Genomic DNA, 25,623 nt, shown 5'->3' on the forward strand with positions numbered 1-25,623 from the left:
TGAAAAGACGACAATAGTTTTCTTGCCTTTACTCTCATGCTCTCGCATATCAGATGATTTTCCAAGTACAGCTGTAGGTACGTGTTGCATTTGTATAATGTCATTGGATATTGCAAAGAGGGAGCAATTGCAGTTCGGTTAAGCTCAATAAGCGCTTGAATTCCTGCACCCTTTTCGCATTTGCTGGTAGTGCGCCAGCGGGTCGCGGCAATAAAAGCGGTTAGCAAAATTGCCCAGAGGGCATATAGTCAGGGGCCGCGCGGGGGTAAAAACATATTCACCAACATCTAAAGCCATGTCTTCTTACGCCCTTCAGTCCAGCGACGCTCCAAGGTGCTCCGTCTAGTGACGGTGTGCTGCCCAGAGTCCCATGAAGGTCTACGGTCTTCAGTCTTACGAAGGGCCTCAGTCTGACGACGCTCTACAACCTACACTCTCGTAACGATGATGGCCTTTAATGATCCCGGCAGCTAACAGGCCTTAAGCACAACACACACACACACACACACACACACACACACACACACACACACATATCCTGGTATATACTTGAGAAAAATCATGCGGTAATGTAATTCTATGGCGTCAGGATGTCAATAAGAGTTTTTATGTCTAAGGCAGACATAGGCAGTGGGAGACATACACACGGAACACAGAATAACACAACCCCACAAAACATCGTGGCACAGTGTGGTTGACACACTTGGCCACGCTTCTAGGCAGACGTCAGACGAAAATTTTCGTCCTGAATCAACAAGTTGGTCGCTGGCTTTGACGCCTCAGTGGCAGTGGTGTGGCTGAGTATGTTTATGTTAATCTGGAACTCTGTCGTCGTGGAATACATTTCCCTCGGTTTTGGAGGATAAGAAACGTACATAAGTAACTAGTAGCAACTTAACATTGCCGTGTTTCCCCTGGGAATATTGCAACATCAATTGCGCGATAGTTCCACGGCCTGATGCATCATCTCAGACCTAATGATATGTTATCAGCGATCAATGATACCAGTGATCATCATCCTAAAATAGATTAAGCTTCTGTGCTCTAGATTTCGGGTAATCGTACGTTTTGTTCGGCGTCTGGGAACATTACCCTGATAACATTACTGTCAACGCACCATTGAACAAAACGTTTTTCCTAATGTAAATTATTATCAGTTTAAAAAAGCTTAAAATTGCACTTATAGAAAACAATTTGGCTTGTTCCTAATATAATAATAGGTCATGATCTACGCAGCTCGTTATATAAACCCCTTCTACCACACTGGCCTTCCTGGTCACGTCTTCACCTCACAGTGAAGTAACATTATGTCATCATTAGGAGAAGAGACGCCGACATAATTGACCTAATGACCATCATATCACTAACTGTCAGCGGTCGGTCCTGAGGTAATCAGTTTTACTCTCTTCCCCATATCCTCCAGTCACCAGTCCTCCTGCCGTCACACCGAGCCACCAACCTCCCACACCACTAGACCCAATAAGGAGAGAACCTTTCCATGATGATTTCCCTCACACATAACCTCATACGATCCTCCACAGGTATCCGTCCTTCCCTTATATAAGGGCTGGAAGAACTCACGCACCATCTCCCGTGTATCTTCTACACTCTGCTAACACCCCTGTCCTCCCCGCCTCACATGTCTTATATACTCCTCATGTTTCTTACGTCTTCTATTTACCTCATGCGTCTTAACTCGACCGGTCGCCTCATGTGTCAGAGCTCCTCCGATCGCCTCATTATTCATACCTTCCCACTCCCGTTCCATGTTTCCCATCAACTCCTCTCGTTCCATGTCTTAATTTCCTTTTATATGTCTTTTTCCTTTATGTCTTTATTTTCTTTTTATGTGTCTTTTTCCTTTATGTTTTTATTTCGTTTTATGTCTTTTTCCTTTATGTCTTTATTTTCTTTTTATGTGTCTTTTTCCTTTACATTTATGAGACTAGTTCCAAGGCTCCTATCCCGTCTCGACTCTCTCATAACTCCTCCAGGCGGCTCCACATATCACTACACTACCCTACCATACACGTCCTCTACAAGCAAAGGCTGGAACGTAAAGAGAAAATTGAGACAACAGATGAACCCTAAGACTTCTATCAATCTGTTGATTTTCTGAAGTGCCAACAAGCTACTGTGTGGATTCCCATTCTGTTCCCTCTTTTAGCTCTGTCACGTAGAGTTCCTTACCATTTTTCTTTCCTTTTCTTCCTCTCTCGCTCTTAGCCGTTACTCCCTCAACACTACAGTATGTACTAACTACGAAGCCGATGTAAGCTGTCTGAACGCTACCTTGCAAACTATCCTGGGATCGAACCTGGGGTCATTTCAGTGGACAAACCAGAGAGCCAAGACCGAGGTAATACCAAGACTAAACAAAAGCTGTCCATCATGCAACACGTTTTCTGTGATCAGTGAGATCCCATGTCGCCTCTTGAGCCTGGGTGGAATTTGGAGTGGTAGGCTCACGAAGGTTTATTCTGACACCGCTTGACATTACTGACGAAAATTTCCGAAAAGAAATTTATCCTTCGGTTGTCCGCCTTCCTTGTAGTGCGCTCATGTAAATCATCTCACATTAGACATCTCTTGCTGCGTGAATATAAAGGTATGTTACACCGAGGACATCTGGCGGCGGTGCTCGGATGAATATACGTCGCACTAGAGACATCTAGCGGCGTGTGGGGAAACTTATGTGCCGACAGAGACATCTAGTAGTGCCGGAAGGAACATATGTTGCCCCAGGGACGCCTCACTGGGTCTCGAGTCTCGCACGTTTAACCAGATATATCTATCCAGAATGTTGGGGAAAAAAAAAAAACGGGGGAAAAAGGGACTAAAAAAACGGAAAAAATGGCTTCTTCTAACAATACATTTTCTATTTATATATTGTGGTAGGTTACAGTGATGTGCGTGATCTAGTGTTTGCTGATGACCACGGGGAAAAATGAAACGCGGTAAGTCCGAGCGCTCTTTCGCGTATATCATCATCACGGGATGTGATTATACATGAAAATACACTCGGACTGATTAGTGTCTCATTCTTCCTCGTGGTTCTCAGCAAATACGTTATCTGGATGAGTATGTTTGAAGGAATAGTGGTTCAAGCAATATTATATAGCTGTGAGGCATGGGCTGTAGATGAGTCTGAGTAGAGGAATGTAGATGTGTTGTAAATGAAATGTTTGAGGGTAATTTGTGGTGAAAGGTGGTTTGACTGTGTAAGTAATGAAAGGGTAAGAGAAATGTGTGGAAATAAAAAGAGTGTGGTTGAGAGAGCAGAAGAGAGTGTGCAAAAATGGTATGGACATACGGAGGGAATGAGTGAGGAAAGGTTGACAAAGAGGATATATGTGTCAGAAATAAGGGGAACAAGGAGAAGCGGGAGGCCAAATTGGAGATGGAAGGTTGGAGTGAAAAATATTTGGGCGATCGGGGCCTGAACATGCAAGAGGATGATAGACGTGCACGGGAAAGATTGAACTGAAAAGATGTGGTATACTGGGGTCTACGTGCTGTCAGTGTCATACAGTCCACACTCCCCTGCTGCTGGAAGAAGCACAGCCTTGGGCTGCATGAGCCCTTAGGAAGAGGTCTTGGGTAACATTAGGTCCTTCTGATACAGTCCCACTTCAACATGCTTATCACTAACTTCTATGCATCAACGCTAGACCCCTCCCACCTCAAAGCACTCCTTAACTAACCCCCAAGAATAAATAAAAAGCTTACCCTTGCCTCACACTTCTGTAACCTCTCTCCGCAAATGCCAGCAACTGACCAAACACAAACAGCCTTGGCGCGACAATGACCACCAGCCTTAGTACAACAGTTATCAACCTTGATACAACAATCACCAGCCTTGATACGATAATGATAGCCTTGCTACAACAATGACCAGCCTTGATACGATAATGACAGCTTTGCTACAACAATGACCAGCCTTGCTACAACAAACTGAAATAACCCGACGAGCGCTGTAAAACCCAACTCTGTCATCAACTCCGACACACCAGACATACACCCACCCACACACCAGACATACACCCACACACACACATACACTCCTCGCAAAAACACGAGTTACACTCTCCAGTTTACCCTCTGGACATCACTACAACACTAGAAAAACTCAGTTTCATCATACACCAGAACCTTTCATGCCCAAGATGCAACTTACTACTCAACTGCCTCGTTGTTTCTGCACACAAACTCACACACACACACACACACACATACACACACACAACAACACTTTACGACTTCTGGTCCTGACCTGTAAATGTGGCTAGCTACCTGAGTGCCATAGGAACCTCGTAAGGACCAAAGGGCCTCCTGGGGCAAGAAAGTGCTTGTCTGCTGTTTCCTACTTCAGCGAAGTAGCGCTAGGAACACAGGATAAATAACCTCATTTGCTCATATCTACTCTGTAGCATTCGTGCCTAATGCACCGAAACTAAAGCCTCCTGTCCACAGCTAAACGCCACAAACCTTTCAGTGGTATCCCATGGCCACTTCATATGCCCTGTTTCAACCCAGTGACAGCAAGTCACCCCCTGTATACCACATTTCTCTGATTCTCTCTATCCCACGCACGCCTTTCACCCCACTGCACGACAAAATTCTAAGTGCTCAAAACTTCCTTCACTCCACCATTTCATCTGCTTATCGGTCTTATCTGCATTCCCTGCAAGGATTACGCATACAGTCTTATTCTCTCTTTCAGTATCATCTCAACTTTCTTATCTCGCCTCACACGAAAATTTTCTCTAACGCCCACAACCTACTTTTTCCCTTGCCATACATTTCATCCGATGTTCATTTACTTTTAGCCATTTTTCAGCCAATTTCTCTTTGTACCTCCACACGGAAGCCTCTTTTCCAAACCCGCTCACTTTTTACCACCCTTTCCCTACTCACATCATTCCTTCTTCACCTAAAGCTTTTACAAACTTTCACGCTTGCCTCTACCAAGAAGTTATCAGACATCCTACCAGCAACCATCTTAGCACATTCACATCCAAAAGTCTCTTCCTTTGTACGCCAGTCAGTACACAACTTCATTTCCTCTCCTATATTTACGTACACAGCTGTGTGTGTGTGTGTGTGTGTGAGTGTGTGTGTGTAGGAAGTCTTTTTAAACCATGTGGAATGGCAAATACAAATCGCGAAGCACTGGTAATGACGGCTGACTCATGTAATTCAGTTATTTGGATATATATATATATATATATATATATATATATATATATATATATATATATATATTGGGAGGTAAGTTTGAATGGAGAAAAACTGGAGGAAGTAGAGTGTTTTAGATATCTGGGAGTGGATCTGGCAGCGGATGGAGCCATGGAAGCGGAAGTGAATCATAGGGTGGGGGAGGGGGCGAAAATCCTGGGAGCCTTGAAGAATGTGTGGAAGTCGAGAACATTATCTCGGAAAGCAAAAATGGGTATGTCTGAAGGAATAGTGGTTCCAACAATGTTGTATGGTTGCGAGGCGTGGGCTATGGATAGAGTTGTGCGCAGGAGGGTGGATGTGCTGGAAATGAGATGTTTGAGGACAATGTGTGGTGTGAGGTGGTTTGATCGAGTAAGTAATGTAAGGGTAAGAGAGATGTGTGGAAATAAAAAGTGCGTGGTTGAGAGAGCAGAAGAGGGTGTTTTGAAATGGTTTGGGCACATGGAGAGAATGAGTGAGGAAAGATTGACCAAGAGGATATATGTGTCGGAGGTGGAGGGAACGAGGAGAAGTGGGAGACCAAATTGGAGGTGGAAAGATGGAGTGAAAAAGATTTTGTGTGATCGGGGCCTGAACATGCAGGAGGGTGAAAGGCGGGCAAGGAATAGAGTGAATTGGATCGATGTGGTATACCGGGGTTGACGTGCTGTCAGTGGATTGAATCAGGGCATGTGAAGCGTCTGGGGTAAACCATGGAAAGTTGTGTGGGTCCTGGATGTGGAAAGGGAGCTGTGGTTTCGGGCATTATTGCGTGACAGCTGGAGACTGAGTGTGAACGAATGGGGCCTTTGTTGTCTTTTCCTAGTGCTACCTCGCACACATGAGGGGGGAGGGGGATGGTATTCCATGTGTGGCGAGGTGGCGATGGGAATGAATAGGGGCAGACAGTGTGAATTGTGTGCATGGGTATATATGTAAGTGTCTGTGTGTATATATATGTGTACATTGAGATGTATATGTATGTATATTTGCGTGTGTGGGCGTGTGTGTGTGTACATTGTGTATGGAGTGGGTTGTGCCATTTCTTTCGTCTGTTTCCTTGCGCTACCTCGCAAACGCGGGAGACAGCGACAAAGCAAAAATAAAAAAATAAAAATATATATGTATATATATATATATATATATATATATATATATATATATATATATATATATACCTTCCATGGATGATTGTGTGGGTTGGGTCACCAACCGACTACCTTGCGTATTCCAAAATCCCCAACACACACACACACACACACACACACACACACACACACATACAAACCCACAAACACACACACACACACACACACACACACACACACACACACACACACACACACATCGACAGACATTCTGTACAAATGGTGCTTCATTTTTAGATTTAGTTCGACTGCCGGTCCTGCACTAATACCAAATGAATGGAAAAGTCAAGTCTGTTTACTTTGACAAGGCATACCAACCGAAAGAAAAGGTCAACCACGATACTTGGGCAGGTTAATGACACCGTAAGGAAAGAAGTGGCAAGATTCACCTTCTGAACTTAATGCTATCGGCCAGACAGGAGTTACAGATTGTAAAATTCAGGGTCCAATTACGATGAGCTAGGTATCCTAACAGACGCTCTCCTACGTACATTTGTCATTGGAATGAATATTTCAACATGGGGATATCACGCACGAATCATTATGTACAATGGTACAATGCGCGAAACCTGGCAGCCCTAACCCTCGTTCCTGTTCTGGACAGATATGATAATAGCGGAGCACGATCCCCCACACACCAGCTGAGGGGCAGGTGTGAGTGTAGCTGGGTAAGTGCTGGCTACCATTACCACAACACTGAGGTCCGTTTGCTGCCAGTTATTAGCCATATGGCTGCCAGCTGGTGGGAAGATCTGGGTTACATAATGATTTTCACATTAGTTGATTTGAAAAGTTTGGCGCGCGATCTTGAACAAACAGTTCCTCGATATTTTTAATGGCAGTCATGGGAAATATTGTACTTCATGTACTGTTCTAAAATCGAATGTGGGTCATGTATACAAAAGTGCACATAACTTATCTATACCATATTTCAACCTCAGTCTCACAACTGTTATAAAGAATGTTATAGGGGGAGGGTTATGAAAAGATATACCTGGCAATATCAAACATGTTTTTCGTCACAAAACAAACATCACTTTGGGTCATCAATAGTAATAAAGTCTCACCCCGTGCATAACAGATGGTACTTCCAAGTGAGTGAAATTCTGTAAGACTTAAGAGCAAAATGTTGCAAGTAACTGGTGTGGTCTGTGGAAGAGACACCGCTAAATCAAGCACAACACAAATGAATATTTGCTAACGTTATCACCAACGCAGTAAAGACACCCTTAATCTTTTTCAACCATTCTTTTTTTCTCTCATTTTTCAAGGCACCAGTATGTCGATTTGCATATCATTCTGATGAAAAGAATCAACTTTTTTCTTCTATCTTTTTCTCGTACACGACGACGAACGTGGCGGTGTTTTGATGACGGGGCGTAAAAGTGAGGGTTGTGCTCGGGGGAAGAAAAGGCCAAGTTGATTCAATTTGCTGGGATCAATTCAGATCGGGTTGGTCTTAGAATTAGTTTATGAAAGTGTTTTTTATGAAGAGTGTCATCATACGGGCGTTCTCTGATTTCTCGTTCGTATGTTCTGTGTACACTATTAGGCTTATTGACGAAGTCTAATCAAAATTTGTTACTGAAGTGTTATTTCACATCAATATCAAAAGATAAACTCCATGTTCTCTACTGGTCATGATAGCTAGTCCATTAGAGTAAATGTTACTGCTGGGTTTTTTAATAACAGGCGGGATTATGGTGATGGGGGAAGTTTATAGTAATGGGTGGGTTACTGTAACAGAAGTGGGCTGTGGCATTGTGTCGGGGATTGTATATGCATCTGTGACGTTACTGTGATGTGTGAGGACACAACGGTACGAGGCTCTTACATGACTCCATATGGCTATACAGGTACGTGGGAGTTGCTCTTAAATGCACGATAACGAGACCAACTTATTGGCTTGACACGTGGGGTTGGGATGGCTATGGACGAGGCATGTGTTCCCAGGATGCACTTCGAGGCACAGGTAACCTAAGGTAAATAAAACCCGTTGCCCATTGACTCAATCTACTTTGGTAAGTGATGCCGGTGGGTGGATGATGGCGGCATTCTACAAATATGGACAACATTATTGAATTACGATGTCGAGGGGCTGTCACCTGGTCTTTACTGATGACTTCAAGGCGATTGTTAGTGTCGCTAATAGTTCCCTGACGTTGGCGTGGTTGTGATAGTTGGTTTTGAAGCATCTTACCTCACCATCACACAACCTATTGATGGGAGTTTGACAAATGCCACAGAACTATGCACAAATTAAGTTTTCTTGCATCCTTAACAAATTATACGATAATATTTCTGAGTTTCTTATCGAATCACAACGATTACTCATCCCAATGAACAGTATCTTTCATAATTATGTTGATTCACATTCTTATCTTTCAGATAATTATGTTACCTGCTCCCATTCTTTGTGATCAGCCTATTGAGTTATTAAATCATCCAAACACACATCGATTTCTAACACGACAATAACTACTTTCTTTACACTTACATGGAATTCATTACAAATCTAATTTGATACGTATGTATACGAGTCCTAGAACATGTATGTCATGGTCAGGAGAGAACAGAAAGGGTAATTAATGAAGATCTTGATTTAGGAAACACGTAAAAGCAGAAGTTAATGATTGAGAAAAAAAAGTGAAAATTGTAACTAAGAAAAGAGACAAAGTGTGGATGGTAATCATGAACAAATGTTAAACAGAAGATGAGGATCAAGAGAGAATCAGGAATTGACAGACGAAAGTGTGATGACGGAGAAGAATATGAAGAATATTAAACACAGAGAATATAAAGTGAAGTATCTATAGATACAGACCAAATGTACGTATATATACACTTTCCAATATTCATTTCAGGAAAAAGAAGATATTGGTAACCTCTTCCAATTCCATAAGCACAAATACTCGCAGTCGTGGATCCTATCATATGTTTTACAATTCATTGTTGAGCGAGATCACAATTCTCTTGCTGCTGGTACAGTTATGATCGCCTATCTAACCTGACCCCCAGGAGGTGCATAGAACAGCAGACGATGAAGCCCGACGCAGACCAGGTGCCGAAGACTCTTAGAGAGGATCAGGTGTGGTAAGCATTCGTGTATAAAGGAGGGGAGTTGAGCTGGACGGGTGCAGGAGTGTGAACACAGCGGCCACAGCGATCTGGGTGCAAAAATATAATCCTTAGGATTATATTTCTGTGTTCATGTAACGACTATTTTCAGGCGAGGGAGTGGAGGCGAACCAGGTCACTCCAGGTTGTAAAATACTGAATGCAATGTCTCTTGCGATATTAATTTCATATCCTGTAAGCACAAAGTGAAACGGGGTCACTCGTCCGTTCACCGTCCTTATGACCTTACTGTTGGTGTGGGAATGAGTTGGTAGATTAAAGCGATGTGAACATCGTATCAATATATATATACATATATATATATATATATCTTTTCTTTTCTTTTAAACTATTCGCCATTTCCCGCGTTAGCGAGGTAGCGTTAAGAACAGAGGACTGGGCCTTTTTTTAGAATATCCTCACCTGGCCCCCTCTGTTCCTTTTTTTGGAAAATTAAAAAAAAACGAGAGGGGAGGATTTCCAGCCCCCCGCTCCCTCCCCTTTTAGTCGCCTTCTACGACAAGCAGGGAATACGTGGGAAGTATTCTTAATCCCCTATCCCCAGGGATGATATATATATATATATATATATATATATATATATATATATATATATATATATATATATATATATATATATTTATGAGGTAATATCTACTAATACTGCGTAGTTGCGACTACATTCAAATTTTCATAGATACGGATAAATTATATTTCTAGGTAAACAATGTCGACTGCTTCTCCGGCAATACTATAAACGCAATACGGTGTTGCTTATTCTCTAAGTTGAAGCTGCACAGTAAAGCTTCATATGACGTCGTCTAATCAGAAAACGTAAATGTTGTTCTTTATCGAGCGGGAGGTAGTTAAAGAGACACGAGTACACACCTACTAAATGAAAGAGTGACTGTCTTACTACCGTCTTCTGAAGTCTTCCTCACCTCTCCCGGCTGGCCACCAGACCCACATCTCCCTAAGCACACACACACACACACACCAGAGTCGTGTTGCTAGTGAGGAGGAATCTCTGGCAAGCTGAGCCCACTCTCTTTCTACACTGTTTACCTTACTCGAAAAAAGAAAAGAAGCTGAAGAAGGAGACCAAAGACTTCACAAATCTTTATCTGAGCATCTCACTATTCAAGGCTGAATCAGTCTCATTTCATACCCACCAATGGGGGGAAGAAAGAGTCTTACTTCGAATAACGGCAAAGTAGTTTTTCCCTGAACTGATTAGTTAACACATGGTCGGAAATCGCCAGACTCAGCAGCGGAGACACTTCACAAAAAAAGGCCACATAAATATTCACTTCCAACCCCATGACATGACTCTCATCAGTGCCTCAGCACGTATAAACTTCCCGGTGTGTTTCTCCTTCGTTTCTGATCTCGTCCACGCCCATGAAACAGTCTGGAAAGAGCCTGATGGTCTCTGTAACTGTATGTTTCTCTTTGTATCAACGCTTACATTATGTATAAGCGACACCCCGCTCGTGGAGGTGACGAAGTGTTTGGGTTTTAGGGCACGTAGTTGCATTAATATGCATTCTAACTGGGGAACAATTTACATTTTTGTTTGCATTCGCTATAACGCATGACTGCTGAATGTGGGAGAGTTCAAATTTATAGCAAATATATGTATTAGGCAAAGAAAAATATCATGTAGAATTTTATTTTCAAACTGATGCGCTCTGTTCTGGTCGCTCAGTCTCTCTCTCTCTCTCTCTCTCTCTCTCTCTCTCTCTCTCTCTCTCTCTCTCTCTCACTCCCTCTCTGAGTGATAACAAAGAGTACATCTTCGTGTAAGGTGATGATTAGGAAGAAGAAGAAGAAGAAGAAGAAGAAGAAGCGAGACGGTGTCATAAACAGATAAGTCAGTCTTCGAGGAAAAGAATGACATAATCCTAGTCTTGCGCCTTCCTCTCTTCCATATCTTGGAAAGTAATACGGAAGGGGAGGATTTCCAGATCCCTACACCCGTCCCTTCTTAGTCACTTTTTACGACAGGCAGGAGTTACGTAGGAAGTACTCTTTCCACCATATTCCCAGGGATATGTAAATATACATATTACTACTTTTTCTTTCCATACTTGATATCCATTTCCCGCACTGGCGAGGTAGCGCTAGCAAACAGACAGATACATATACATACAAGTATATATACATATTCATACTTGTCCGCTTTTATCCATTCCCGAAGCGAATTTCATATATATATATATATATATATATATATATATATATATATATATATATATATATATATATATATATATATTTATTTATCTATCATACTTTGCCGCTGTCTCCCGCGTTTGCGAGGTAGCGCAAGGAAACAGACGAAAGAAATGGCCCAACCCCCCCATACACATGTATATACATACGTCCACACACGCAAATATACATACCTACACAGCTTTCCATGACTTACCCCAGACGCTTCACATGCCTTGATTCAATCCACTGACAGCACGTCAACCCCGGTATACCACATCGCTCCAATTCACTCTATTCCTTGCCCTCCTTTCACCCTCCTGCTTGTTCAGGCCCCGATCACACAAAATCTTTTTCACTCCATCTTTCCACCTCCAATTTGGTCTCCCTCTTCTCCTTGTTCCCTCCACCTCCGACACATATATCCTCTTGGTCAATCTTTCCTCACTCATCCTCTCCATGTGCCCAAACCACTTCAAAACACCCTCTTCTGCTCTCTCAACCACGCTCTTTTTATTTCCACACATCTCTCTTACCCTTACGTTACTCACTCGATCAAACCACCTCACACCACACATTGTCCTCAAACATCTCATTTCCAGCACATCCATCCTCCTGCGCACAACTCTATCCATAGCCCACGCCTCGCAACCATACAACATTGTTGGAACCACTATTCCTTCAAACATACCCATTTTTGCTTTCCGAGATAATGTTCTCGACTTCCACACATTCTTCAAGGCCCCCAGAATTTTCGCCCCCTCCCCCACCCTATGATCCACTTCCGCTTCCATGGTTCCATCCGCTGCCAGATCCACTCCCAGATATCTAAAACACTTCACTTCCTCCAGTTTTTCTCCATTCAAACTCACCTCCCAATTGACTTGACCCTCAACCCTACTGTACCTAATAACCTTGCTCTTATTCACATTTACTCTTAACTCTCTTCTTTCACACACTTTACCAAACTCCGTCACCAGCTTCTGCAGTTTCTCACATGAATCAGCCACCAGCGCTGTATCATCAGCGAACAACAACTGACTCACTTCCCAAGCTCTCTCATCCCCAACAGACTTCATACTTGCCCCTCTTTCCAAAACTCTTGCATTTACCTCCCTAACAACCCCATCCATAAACAAATTAAACAACCATGGAGACATCACACACCCCTGCCGCAAACCTACATTCACTGAGAACCAATCACTTTCCTCTCTTCCTACACGTACACATGCCTTACATCCTCGATAAAAACTTTTCACTGCTTCTCACCTCAGTACAGGAACCCCATATGCAGAGTCCTGGGGTTGTAAAATAATATAACAAAGTTTACGGAAGACTGGAAATCAACTCTCCTAAGTTCATTCTGCTGCAGAAGATGACAACAATGAACAGATAGAATCGCATTGCAACATGTCTGGAAGCCTTATCCCATCCCCAGGGATCATAACTATATAATCTTATGAGCCTCTACAATGTGTGGAGGTGTTTTCGTCACGGTGGCTGGATGCCAAATGAATCGTGGCTGGGTGTTTGGTTGTGTGGAGCGGACGGAAACGTAGCAAGCTCGGGGAAATGAAGCCATCCTATTGGCTTCGAGGGGTATCCAGCCTGATCTCTCTATCCTCGGTTGCGAGTTCGTTTTTTTTTTAATCTCTTTAAAGCTGAGGGTTAAAGCCGAGAGTAATGAATGTGCTCACCTGTGCGTTAAGGGCAGGTGAAAATATCAAGATGGCTACCGTGATCATTAATTTCCTGTCGTCATTATTTGCTTTTAATGATTTTTTGAGGGGTACTGTCTATCAGGTCGGGTCACTTTAGCATACCTTCTTCCTCTCTCCCTCTCTGGTGCATTGTTAGTCTCACATATAGTAAGGTGGGGGTCGTTCCTCGTGTCCTAAATGCTGTTAAGCATACAATCTCTACCTTGCTAGGAGCATCTGTACACTGCCCTTGTCATCGTGAAGCAAGCTGGGGGTCGTGGGTCATGTTATTCTTCATGGGTTCGCCAAGACCCACCATTCCTACAGGAGATGATTAGTTTCATTCCGTCGTCAGTGTTGACACGTGTCACGTTTTCATCAATCCACCGATGACGTACCTGCTCATCAGTCCTGTGGGCGAGAGAGGCTTTCTGTGGCTCATAGTTTAACTGTGGCACCATCGTGGACGCTTAGGCTAGCTAGAGCTGTTGAGGGCTGGGTCTAAATTGCCTCCTAATGATGTTGCTGGTGTTAACAGCTGTTAACCATCATCTGTAGACGTCGCAGAAGATCCCAGCGGAGGTTTTCACCACGCCTTGAGTAATTCTTGAAGGTTCCTCTAATGAAAGACTTGAGTACACTCACTTTGTGGAGGTCAGAGTAATCACCGGGCGCATATGATTACAGACGAAAGTCATGGGAGTCTATGGGAAGGACGGGGTGACATGAGACCTGATGGTCCATATAGAGGTTAGGTGTGTACATAAACTCTCGATATAATGATGGAAACAGGAGAACAAAGCAAATTGATTTCTATACGACAAATTGGATAAGATGACTTAGTTCGTCTAACTTTGGATTTGTAGATTTATGTGTTATATCTCTCTTTTGTAGTGATACTGTGGATGAAATTTTCAAGACGACGAATCATGGTGTAGCGTTTAGCGTTCCTGACCGTGACGCATTCACGGGGCCGCCCAGGGTCGAGCGTATAGGTTCGAATTCTGGTTGCGGCAGTTATACACAGTTAATCCGGCTGTTCATTCACCTAAGGGAATGGTCGATAAGATGGGCACCTGGCTATCTAGAGTATATATATATATATATATATATATATATATATATATATATATATATATATATATATATATATATATATGTAGCGTTCATGTGTTGGCGTTGAATAGGGCCTCAGCTGCCCGTGCCGTCATCGGTAACATATAAGAATAATATTCCCCGCTGTCACACGTATAGGTTACCGTCGGTATCAGACTCATAGATTTTACGAAATCAACGAAAATCCACAACGAAGGTTTTCGTTACTATCTTCGTGAAAGAGGATTTATATGGCTTTACGACAGTCTTCAAGACCACAGGCTCTTCAAAATCCTCGAAGTTCTTCAAGTCGTCTTCGTGACAGATCGCCTCCCTCCCGCCTACACTGCCGACGAGATTTAACCATTTCAGTCTGAACTGGCGCGTAGCGCTCACCGCTTGGGGAGAGAGAGAGAGAAGGAGGGAGAGAGAGAGAGAGAGAGAGAGAGAGAGAGAGAGAGAGAGAGAGAGAGAGAGAGAGAGAGAGAGACGCAGAAAAGGTGTAGGTGTGCACTTTATTCTCCCCATGTAATCCGGGGGTTTAAAAATAATAGGAATGATGTCGCCCCTGCAGCTTCGCGTGTGTGTGTTGTCCCCGGAATGAACAGTCAGGAAGGAAGGTGTCTGCGGCACGGGTACCATGGCTTCCAGAACTGGCGAAGGAGGTTAGAGTGGGGGGGGGGGGGAGGTGTTTACACCTGGTGTAGGGGAGGTAACGCACCAGACCTGGAGGAGGAGGAGGAGGAGGAGGAGGGGGTATGCAGACTAAGAGCTGGTATAGGGAAGGCAAAACACCAAGGAAATACAGACATGGGGATCGAGCAGAGAACCAGCAGCAGAGACCATAGGACGGTGGTGCAGATGGAGGGTTACGAGCGCCTGCTGGCTCGGGAGGTTGTGAAGACTCGGTGGTAAAGACGGATGGTTATGAGCGCCTGCTGGCTCTGGGGGTTGTGAAGACTCGGTAGTACAGATGGATGGTTATGAGCTCCTGCTGGCTCGGGAGGTTGTGAAGACTAGGTGGTAAAGATGGAGGGTTATGAGCGCCTGCTGGCTCGGGAGGTTGTGAGGAGTCGGTAGTGCAGCTGGAGGGTTATGAGCGCCTGCTGGCTCGGGAGGTTGTGAGGAGTCGGTAGTGCAGCTGGAGGGTTATGAGCGCCTGCTGGCTCTGGGGGTTGTGAAGACTCGGTAGCACAGATGGATGGTTATGAGCGCCTGCTGGCTCGGGAGGTTGTGAGGAGTCGGTAGTACAGATGGAGGGTTATGAGCTCCTGCTGGCTCGGGAGGTTGTGAAGACTCGGAAGTAAAGACGGATGGTTATGAGCGCCTGCTGGCTCGGGAGGTTGTGAGGCAGATTATTCTCCCACACGCTCCTCAGAGGCCGCAGTAAAAAGCCCTAATGCACTGCTGCGGTTTTTCGTGGTGTAGCGGCTGTGGTGCTGGCTGGGGCTCGGGGGCGGGTGTTACCAGTGCGGCCAGCCACATGACACAGGAGGAGGAGATGAGACATGAAGGAGTCCTCACTAGAAACACTTCACTTATAAGCGAGTCTTAATCTTTTCAGAACTGCTCCCACATGAAAATGATCATCTTTACTGAAAAATGCTTTAAAAGTCCCATGATTCAGCGGAGATGTGCTAAACAACGACACGAAAGTACCTATTATTCTTTTCTCTTTCTCTCAACGAAAACTAGCGGGTAATGGATAACACAGCTAAAAATAGAAGGTCGTCGCTGGCCAGCTCGGCCGTGCTCCCTGTTGCTTCCCTTTCTATAAAAATCCAATTATCTGAGAGAAATGAAACCATATAAAAACCTGGTCACTACCTCCTTCCCTGGCCAGTTCTCGGAGAATCTGAACTCTACCTTACGATTCCCATCACCAAGGGTTCTACGAGGGATGGGAGGCTTACTGCTTTGGTGCTGTGGGGTCCCACACACTAGACGTTCCTCCCACACACAACTGAGAACTAACGTGCACATCTTGCGTCTTGGATGACGGGGAATTGTGTGGGGAACTGGAGGTGGTGAGCTTTACCGATCGTCTCTATCCATACCTTAATGCAGGTCTGACGGTAGTGGTATGTGTGTGTGATGAAGGCAGCTCAAGCGAACGCTGAAAAGTTTATGGACGTTTGAGTTATACGTTTTTATGTTAGCTGAGACGGCACGGGGAACTGAGGCCCTAATCAAAGCCATCCCATTAACGCTGTATATTATATATATATATATATATATATATATATATATATATATATATATATATATATATATATATATATATATATATCCCTGGGGACAGGGGAGTTGGGGTTGAAGTAAGGCCAAACTGTGGGAGTGGACAGATGATACGGGCTGAGGCTGCCTGATGGGAGATGGACGAATGAGATGGGCCGAGGCCAGTGGACGGAACGTGGATGGATGGGAAAAGTGAGGCTGAACGTGAGAGCAAGGCAAGGAAAAAGACGAGTAATTCATTCCAAAATCCGTTCACTCTTCTTTTTTTTTTGAAGTACTGAAGAGATATGCACGTTCCTTTACAACAAGAGGCTTTAAATGATCCAGTGTTTTAAGAAAGTATAACTAAAGTCTTCCCACAATAAAGAAAGGGATTAAAGAGTACGTATGTGGACCAGATCTGTTGGGGTTATTCATACATACAAACTCTCTCTCTCTCTCTCTCTCTCTCTCTCTCTCTCTCTCTCTCTCTCTCTCTCTCTCTCTCTCTCACTACTTTCCCAGAGAATGCATGATACAAACTTCATTTTCTAACACACGAGAATATTTCCCATGCTTTTGAATCTTAATTCATCGCACATTCACAAGAGTGTCCTCAACGGGCGGTCTTGATTTATCCGACCAAACTCATCACATTCCCTCACGGCACGTTACAATGTTACATTTACCGGTTAACATACAAACATATATTAACAGATTAACATGCTCTTTACCCTTACCCTACAGCGTAGCCGGTATAATGAAAGAACGCTCGTATCGCTGTACCATAAAAAGAGAAATGCTGCCCCATAAATTGAGAGCAGCCATTAACAGCAGGGAGAATGTTGTAGACTACGTCAGGATTGTAGGATGTGGAGAGGTAATGTTGCAGGATACTCCATGATCGTAGTAATGTAGGATGTAGCAGGGCCGTGGTGCAGGCTGCTATAGACCACAGTTGCAGGATGATGAGGAGTAACCATCACTAAAGTTGCATGATGCTGCAGGACAAGGATGCCACAAAACACAGGTGCAGGATGTTGCAGGATTGGTGGACTACTGTTACATTTTGAACTAATTTTTCCCTTCCATGAACCATATCAATCATTCCCATCATGAACTGATACCGAGAATTTATTTCAAAGTTTGATCGTATATTGTTTCTAGTAATATAATGCAACGAGTTCTCTCAAATATCACGATGTAACTATCCGATGTTTCCCTGCCAAGAGCATAAAAACGCTCAGGTAATAGCTGTAATGCGCTTTAATACTGAGGCTTAATGGAGGTACGACGACGTCAAAATGCGACGCAGTGAGACGCATGGAACGCTAGTGTTTACAATGAGGCTTGTTGTACCCAGCAAACTGTCGAGTTGTTAAAACTACGATTTTATAATTCTTAAGCTTCGAGAGTCCACAACAACGCAGGAAACAGAGGCACAGCATCTCAAGGGTTAAAAAGCTGTCTGGTTAATGTGGGGCCTGGGTAAGAACGTCACTGACTGAAGTGTCAAATACGAGGGAACACTGGGGCTGCCCAGACCATTTCACGGCAGTAACTGCAGACGGTGAGCCATCGAAGACCTAGGCAATCAAGATGTTCTGTAGATCCCACACTGACTCGTTCCTGTGAGTATGCAGGTCAGACCAGGCATCACTAATATATCTTTTAGGTAATTCTGTCGTCTAAGAGATCATTTTTTTGTGTCTCTTAGCAACCGTAAAGATATTTTCCACTTCACAGTATTCCTGATTTCCGTCAGGGTATAGATAGTGGTATGGCACACCATCCTGGGTTCCCTCGATACATTTTCGTCGCTCTGCGTTACCTAGAACTATAGTGAAAAACAAAATGGAGCCCTATTTGCCTTGAAGGATCTACTGAGTTTTACCATTATGATACCTTGGTTTCCTCATACCCTGAGGTTGACATCTGAAAATGCTTCGATCTACTTAAAACTTCTTCGAAAACTAATTCATTGTCTGCAAGAGATATATCCCAATCTGCTCACAGATTCAGCTGAAAACCAAAGTGAAATCAACTTGAAAGAGCGAGCAGTCTGCACTTACTATCCCTCACACAGGGGACAAGCGAGAGTAATATCCTAATCGTCAGTTATTAGTATGATGCTCATTCGAGCTGATGAAACAGACCAGGTGAAATGAGAGAGAGAGAGATGGGCAGGCACCTTCACTGTGAGATGAAGATAGATCTCCCAAGGAAAACAAGGGAAGTGTGTGCGTGTGTGTGCGTGCGTGCGTGCGTGTGTGTGTGTGTGTGTGTGTGTGTGTGTGTGTGTGTGTGTGTGTGTGTGTGTGTGTGTGCGCATTTTTTCAACTGTGTCATAGGTTTCTGAGTGCATAAGTACCAACGTATCCACTACTTCACTAGTGTATCCTGGAGACCAGGTTTCTACCGCAAGGTATCTAGGGGTCTCCAGGCTATCAGATCACAAGGTTAGTAGACCTCTACATCCCTGGGTTACAATGTCTTCAATCGAAGAAGGTCTTCAGAGAAATTGGTAATGAGCAGTCCACATCTGTGGATGTCCAGGACCTCGACATCGACTTGGGGGGAAGGCGACTTCGACTCGACCGTCGATATAACGACACAGTCTCGGACAACTACTTCGACTAGTGTGATGAGTACGACTCCCACGTCATCCCTGCCTCTTAAGCTCACATGCTTCACATCTCCAAATCGCTGCGTCCAAACTTTTCCAGGTCAAACATCATTCCAGGACTTCCAGTACACTGACAATAACAAGCATCTGAGACTTAACTTGGAGAGGTTGTGATGGAAACTAATGGCCTAGTTTGCTCAACCTGTTCCAAACGCGGCGCAGTTTCCAGAGTCATTATTCTCAAATTCAGGGATTAGCTGAAGTTACGGGTGTAAACTGTGTGACACGTCGCTCGCTCGGAGACATACAGGTGAAGTTCCTAGTTAATTAGTGTGTGGGATGGAGAACTTAGTCCCCCGTTGTGCACTCATACCTAGCTGTTCACATCGGACTCTCTCCGTCATTTAGAATTACACATAAGTCCGGAATTCACTCAAGCCCGAATAATGAACTCAGTCCCGAATAATGCATTCAAATCTGAATGATGCACTCAGGCTAGAATAATGCATTCAAGCCTGAATAATCCACTCAAGCCCGAATAATGCACTCAAGCCGGAATGATGCACTCACAAGCCAGTGTGATTTACCACATCAGCAAACACACCCAAGCTCAATTTTTACGCAACATCAGTAACACACTGTCACACTCTAATACTCCACACTCCAGTTATACAAACATGTCCAATCACATGTGGACCCAGTGATACACTTATTCCTAGCGCTAACACTGACCTCTGGCAACTCCACTCAAGACCCATTTCACGCCCATTCCAGACTTACACACTAGTCCAGCGATACCCTCAACCTTAGCCATGAGCAACAGAAATGTGCATGGTAGCAGAAATGAGTTTACATGAGAAAGACAGACAACAGGAGGCCTGATTGGCCCACGACTGGGTTGTCTGAAAAAAATATATGATTTAACTTGACAAGAAGAGTTCAATTTCTCTCAGTACTTTTTTACGCAATCACCGACTCTCCGCTGCTGCACAGTAACCTTCTAGTGTCACCGTTACCGTTTATTTATGAGATACGATGGGAGAAGGGATGCTCTCAGTCTACCTATTTGAATGAACGAAGGATAAGAATAGACACGATAACCGGGTACATAGATTCGTATGGGGAGCGGTAAGTCACCATTAACATAAAACAATTATCAGGAGTCGTGAGGGAAAATTTCCTACGACCATTACGAAATTTTGCCTTAACAACACGAAGGTCTGTGTGGGTTGTCTTGCTATTACCGTGAACAGCCGAGGTAAAACTACGTATATAGGTCTCCAGGTTGCAATACCATTTACTCGAAAATTACAGTTATTGCATTTCTTGCAAAATAATAAAGTGCCGTTCAATACACACAGTGAGAACATTTGTGTGGGGCAGGTTTATGATATTCTGAACAACAGAAGCGGTGTTTAGATGCGCCATAACCGAGAGAATGAAGGCTTTAGCTCCTCATTGCTGACCACAACAGATAAACGTATCTCGTAATATGGCCACCCATCCCCTCCTTTTTTTTTCTTTTTGGACAACTTCCCACCTACTCGCTGAGGCTTCCTCCCTCAGTAATGGCGTCACACATTCAGAACAGACGAGTGAGTGAAGGGGAAAGGACTTTCATTTTTTTTTTTTTATCTAAGAAAAAGAACCTTAGTGATGATTTACTGTTTCTTCCTCATACACATCATGGAAAGAAATATTTAGCTGATAAAGATAGACTCCTTCCCAGGTTACACTACAAAGTTTAATGAAATTAATACACACCCACAACCACGTATATATATATATATATATATATATATATATATATATATATATATATATATATATTGGAAAGGGTCACAATTTTGCGCGTGATCAAGATATTCCTATGAGTCCACGGGGAAAATGAAACACGAAAAGTTCCCAAGTGCACTTTCGTGTAATAATCACATCATCAGGGGAGACACACGAGAGAAATATAACAGTCAGTTGATATACATCGAAGAGACGGAGCTAGGACGCCATTTGGTAAACATGTGATTGTTCAAGTCAGATAACGACCGTATCATAAACTTATCATGTGGACAAGAAGGTAAATTGATTACAAATTCTATCAACAAGAAAGCTATCTAATTTGTATAGACCTTCACTAATATTAAGATTATCCTTCTTTGTGTATTTAATGATAGAGGATTCAACGATATTTCTCGTGGTACTGAAGTTAGAGTTGATAACTAAGATGGCATTACTCCAGTCAATACAATGATCATAATTTTCAACGTGATTAAACAAGGCATTTGATTCGTCCTGTTCTTATACTATACTTATGTTGCTTAAGAAAAATCCGTACCAGTCTGCCTAACAGAAAACTTATCACAATTCCTACATGGCACTTTATAGATGCACTCAGGAGAATTTTCTGATTAGTTCCTGATTAAGATATTCTTTATAGTATCATTGTTGCTAAAGGCAACATTTACATTAAATGATTTAAGCAACATGAGAAGTAAAGTAAAATTATCATCAAAAGGGAGAACTAAAAGATTCTTGGTGACAATGGGAGGTTTGGGCTTAACTCTATAAAATGATTTCTTTGCTAACTTAAGGGATTTATCAATGAAAACTCTAGGGTTCTTTAACTTAGATCCATTAGAAATTATCTTCTCAAACTCAATATCAGTATACTCTGGACTGCAAATACGTTCTGCCCTAAGAAACATAGATTGAAATGATAATTTAACTGTCATGTACTGACTGGAGTAATGCCATCTCAGTTATTAACTCTAACTCCAGTACCACGAGAAATATCGTTGAATCTTCTATTATCAAATACACAAAGAATTATAATGTTAATATTAGTGAAGGTCTATACAAATTAGATAACTTTATTGTTGATAAATTTTGTAAACAATTCACCTTCTTGTCCACATAATAAGTTTATGATACGCTCGTTGTCAGTCTTGGACAATCACGTGTTTACCAAATGGCGTCCTAGCTACGTCTCTTCGTTGTATATCAACTGACTATTATATTTCTCTCTTGTGTCTCCTTTGATAATGTGATTATTACACGAAAGTGCATTTGGGAACTTATCGTGTTTCATTTTCCCCGTGGACTCAGGAATATATATATATATATATATATTACTTTTTTTCTTTTTGCTTTGTCGCTGTCTCCCGCGTTTGCGAGGTAGCGCAAGGAAACAGACGAAAGAAATGGCCCAACCCACCCCCATACACATGTATATACATACGTCCACACACGCAAATATACATACCTACACAGCTTTCCATGGTTTACCCCAGACGCTTCACATGCCCTGATTCAATCCACTGACAGCACGTCAACCCCGGCATACCACAGCGATCCAATTCACTCTATTCCTTGCCCTCCTTTCACCCTCCTGCATGTTCAGGCCCCGATCACACAAAATCTTTTTCACTCCATCTTTCCACCTCAAATTTGGTCTCCCACTTCTTCTCGTTCCCTCCACCTCCGACACATATATCCTCTTGGTCAATCTTTCCTCACTCATTCTCTCCATGTGCCCAAACCATTTCAAAACACCCTCTTCTGCTCTCTGAACCACGCTCTTTTTATTTCCACACATCTCTCTTAACCTTACGTTACTTACTCGATCAAACCACCTCACACCACACATTGTCCTCAAACATCTCATTTCCAGCACATCCATCCTCCTGCGCACAACTCTATCCATAGCCCACGCCTCGCAACCATACAACATTGTTGGAACCACTATTCCTTCTAACATACCCATTTTTGCTTTCCGATATAATGTTCTCGACTTCCACACATTCTTCAAGGCTCCCAGGATTTTCGCCCCTTCCCCCACCCTATGATCCATTTCCGCTTCCATGGTTCCAACCGCTGCCAGATCCACTCCCAGATATCTAAAACACTTTACTTCCTCCAGTTTTTCTCCATTCAAACTTACCTCCAAATTGACTTGACCCTCAACCCTACTGTACCTAATTACCTTGCTCTTATTCATATATATATATATATATATATATATATATATATATATATATATATATATATCATCCCTGGGGATAGGGGATTAAGAATACTTCCCATGTATTCCCTGCGTGTCGTAGAAGGCGACTAAAAGGGGAGGGAGCGGGGGGCTGAAAATCCTCCCCTCTCGTTTTTTTTTTTAATTTTCCAAAAGGAGGAACCTCTAGAGGGGGGCCAGGTGAGGATATCCCACAAAGGCCCAGTCCTCTGTTCTTAACGCTACCTCGCTAACGCGTGAAATGGCGAATAGTTTAAAAGAAGTTTAAATATATATATATATATATATATATATATATATATATATATATATATATATATATATATATAATCGCTGTTTCCCGCGTCACCGAGGTAGCGCCAAGAAACAGACGAAGAATGGCCCATCCACTAATAGACACACACGAACACACACACACACACACACACACACACACACACATATATATATATATATATATATATATATATATATATATATATATATATATATATATATATATATATATATATATATGAATATACATAAACGCCCACATACGCACATATAAATACATATACATATCAACTTATACATACGTATACATACACATACGAAGACTTTACATACACTTGTACATATTCATAATTGCTTGCCTTCATCCATTCCTGTCACTACCCCGCCCCAAAGGAAAACAGCATCGCTATCTTCTGCTTCAGCGAGGCAGCGCCAGGAATACAGACCAAAAGGCCACATTCGTTCACGCTCAGTCTCTAGCTGTCATGTGTAATGCACCGAAACCACAGCTCCCAATTCACATCCAGGCCCCATTAAATCTTCCATGGTTTACCCGAGAGTTTTCACCTTCTACCTTAGAAATCTCTTCGGTATAGCTCTCACAGCGCTCGGGAAAGCACTAACCTCCACCAGGTAAGACCACAGGAAAAAGAGCGTGATGAAGTGTGTACTGTTCGTATGAAGTTAATACAGGACAATCAAGGTGCAAATAATGGATTTCTTCACTATGAAAGTTGCATCCTGGGCATCAACCAAGGAGGTGAGGCGTAGTTTAGAGTGGAGCATTTGAGCTGCTTATAGAGAACACTAAGGGGTTCTTACTCCTGTTTAAATCTGGTACCAGAAGATGTTCTAAAGGCGTTTAGTGTGTTCATTTCCTTTGTAGGTTAAGTGGAGAGAAGCTGGAAGAAGTGGAGTGTTTTACAAACGTGTGGTGGACATGGCAGCTAGTGGAAATCTAAGCCTCGGCAGTGAAACCTAGCACAAATCTCGTTCTGCTATTTTCAATATAGTATTTCTACCCGTTCTATTTTTCTTTTTTACTTCCAATAACTAAACTGCACAGCAAGTGATACAAGTGTTCGATGCAACGCCCTTCTAGTTTATGTTCAGCGCTGATATAAAAGACTGCGTGTGTGGAAAAAGCCTTTTTTTGTGGAAACGAGATATCTAACAGCTGCTCTATAATTCAAGGAGAATTGGTTGTTTGTCCCAGTTGTCCAGCACCAAAAACTATCCTCAACTGAAGCATTTGATCTACGTTTTATAATCTTACGGACCTACCAGGTATTCCGTATCATTAAATGATCTTAAATCATAATTGTACTACGAATAAAATTTCCTTCCTTCTTACCCTTACTTCATCATGGCGTCACATTATCTGACAGAAGAGAAAAGAATTTTTTCTCTCTTATGAACAGTTCCTCGCCTAGACTGCTCTTCCCTGTTGGGCACAAACAGTTCCTCACAGCAATATGTCCTCAGCTACGGCTATGCTCCTGAGAGGGTTATATACATATGACTCCAAGTAACTTAAGTTCTTCAGTTTAGGCGTGAGGTAATCGTATCAGTTCATGATTAATATACGTTTTAACGTCTGACTTAACTGGCAGTTCTCCAATTGATATGGCCTTTTACATCCAACGACACAAGCACACAATAGCCCAATATGAGGCAGTTGAGGGATAAAAGAGCGTTTGCTGGAACCAATTTTTACTGAGTGATGGAGATGAGTTAATCAAGTACACATTTCTTATTCACTCCTCTTTCATTATACCCAAGTCTTTTACAGCAGATGGCTACGTGCTTTGCAAGAATCAGAGATGCGTGATATCATATCTAATGTGGATCTCTCGCTACATATCAGCATCTGATTTTGATACAGTGAAGACTTTAGAATAAGCCACTAAACACTTCATATTTTTTTAGTGACGTAATGGATGAAAAATCCGTATCACTTAACAGGATTCAATTTTGCTCTCTTCTAAAGTG

This window comes from Panulirus ornatus, chromosome 2 (genome assembly GCF_036320965.1).
Source record: "Panulirus ornatus isolate Po-2019 chromosome 2, ASM3632096v1, whole genome shotgun sequence".
Lineage (NCBI taxonomy): Eukaryota > Metazoa > Arthropoda > Malacostraca > Decapoda > Palinuridae > Panulirus > Panulirus ornatus.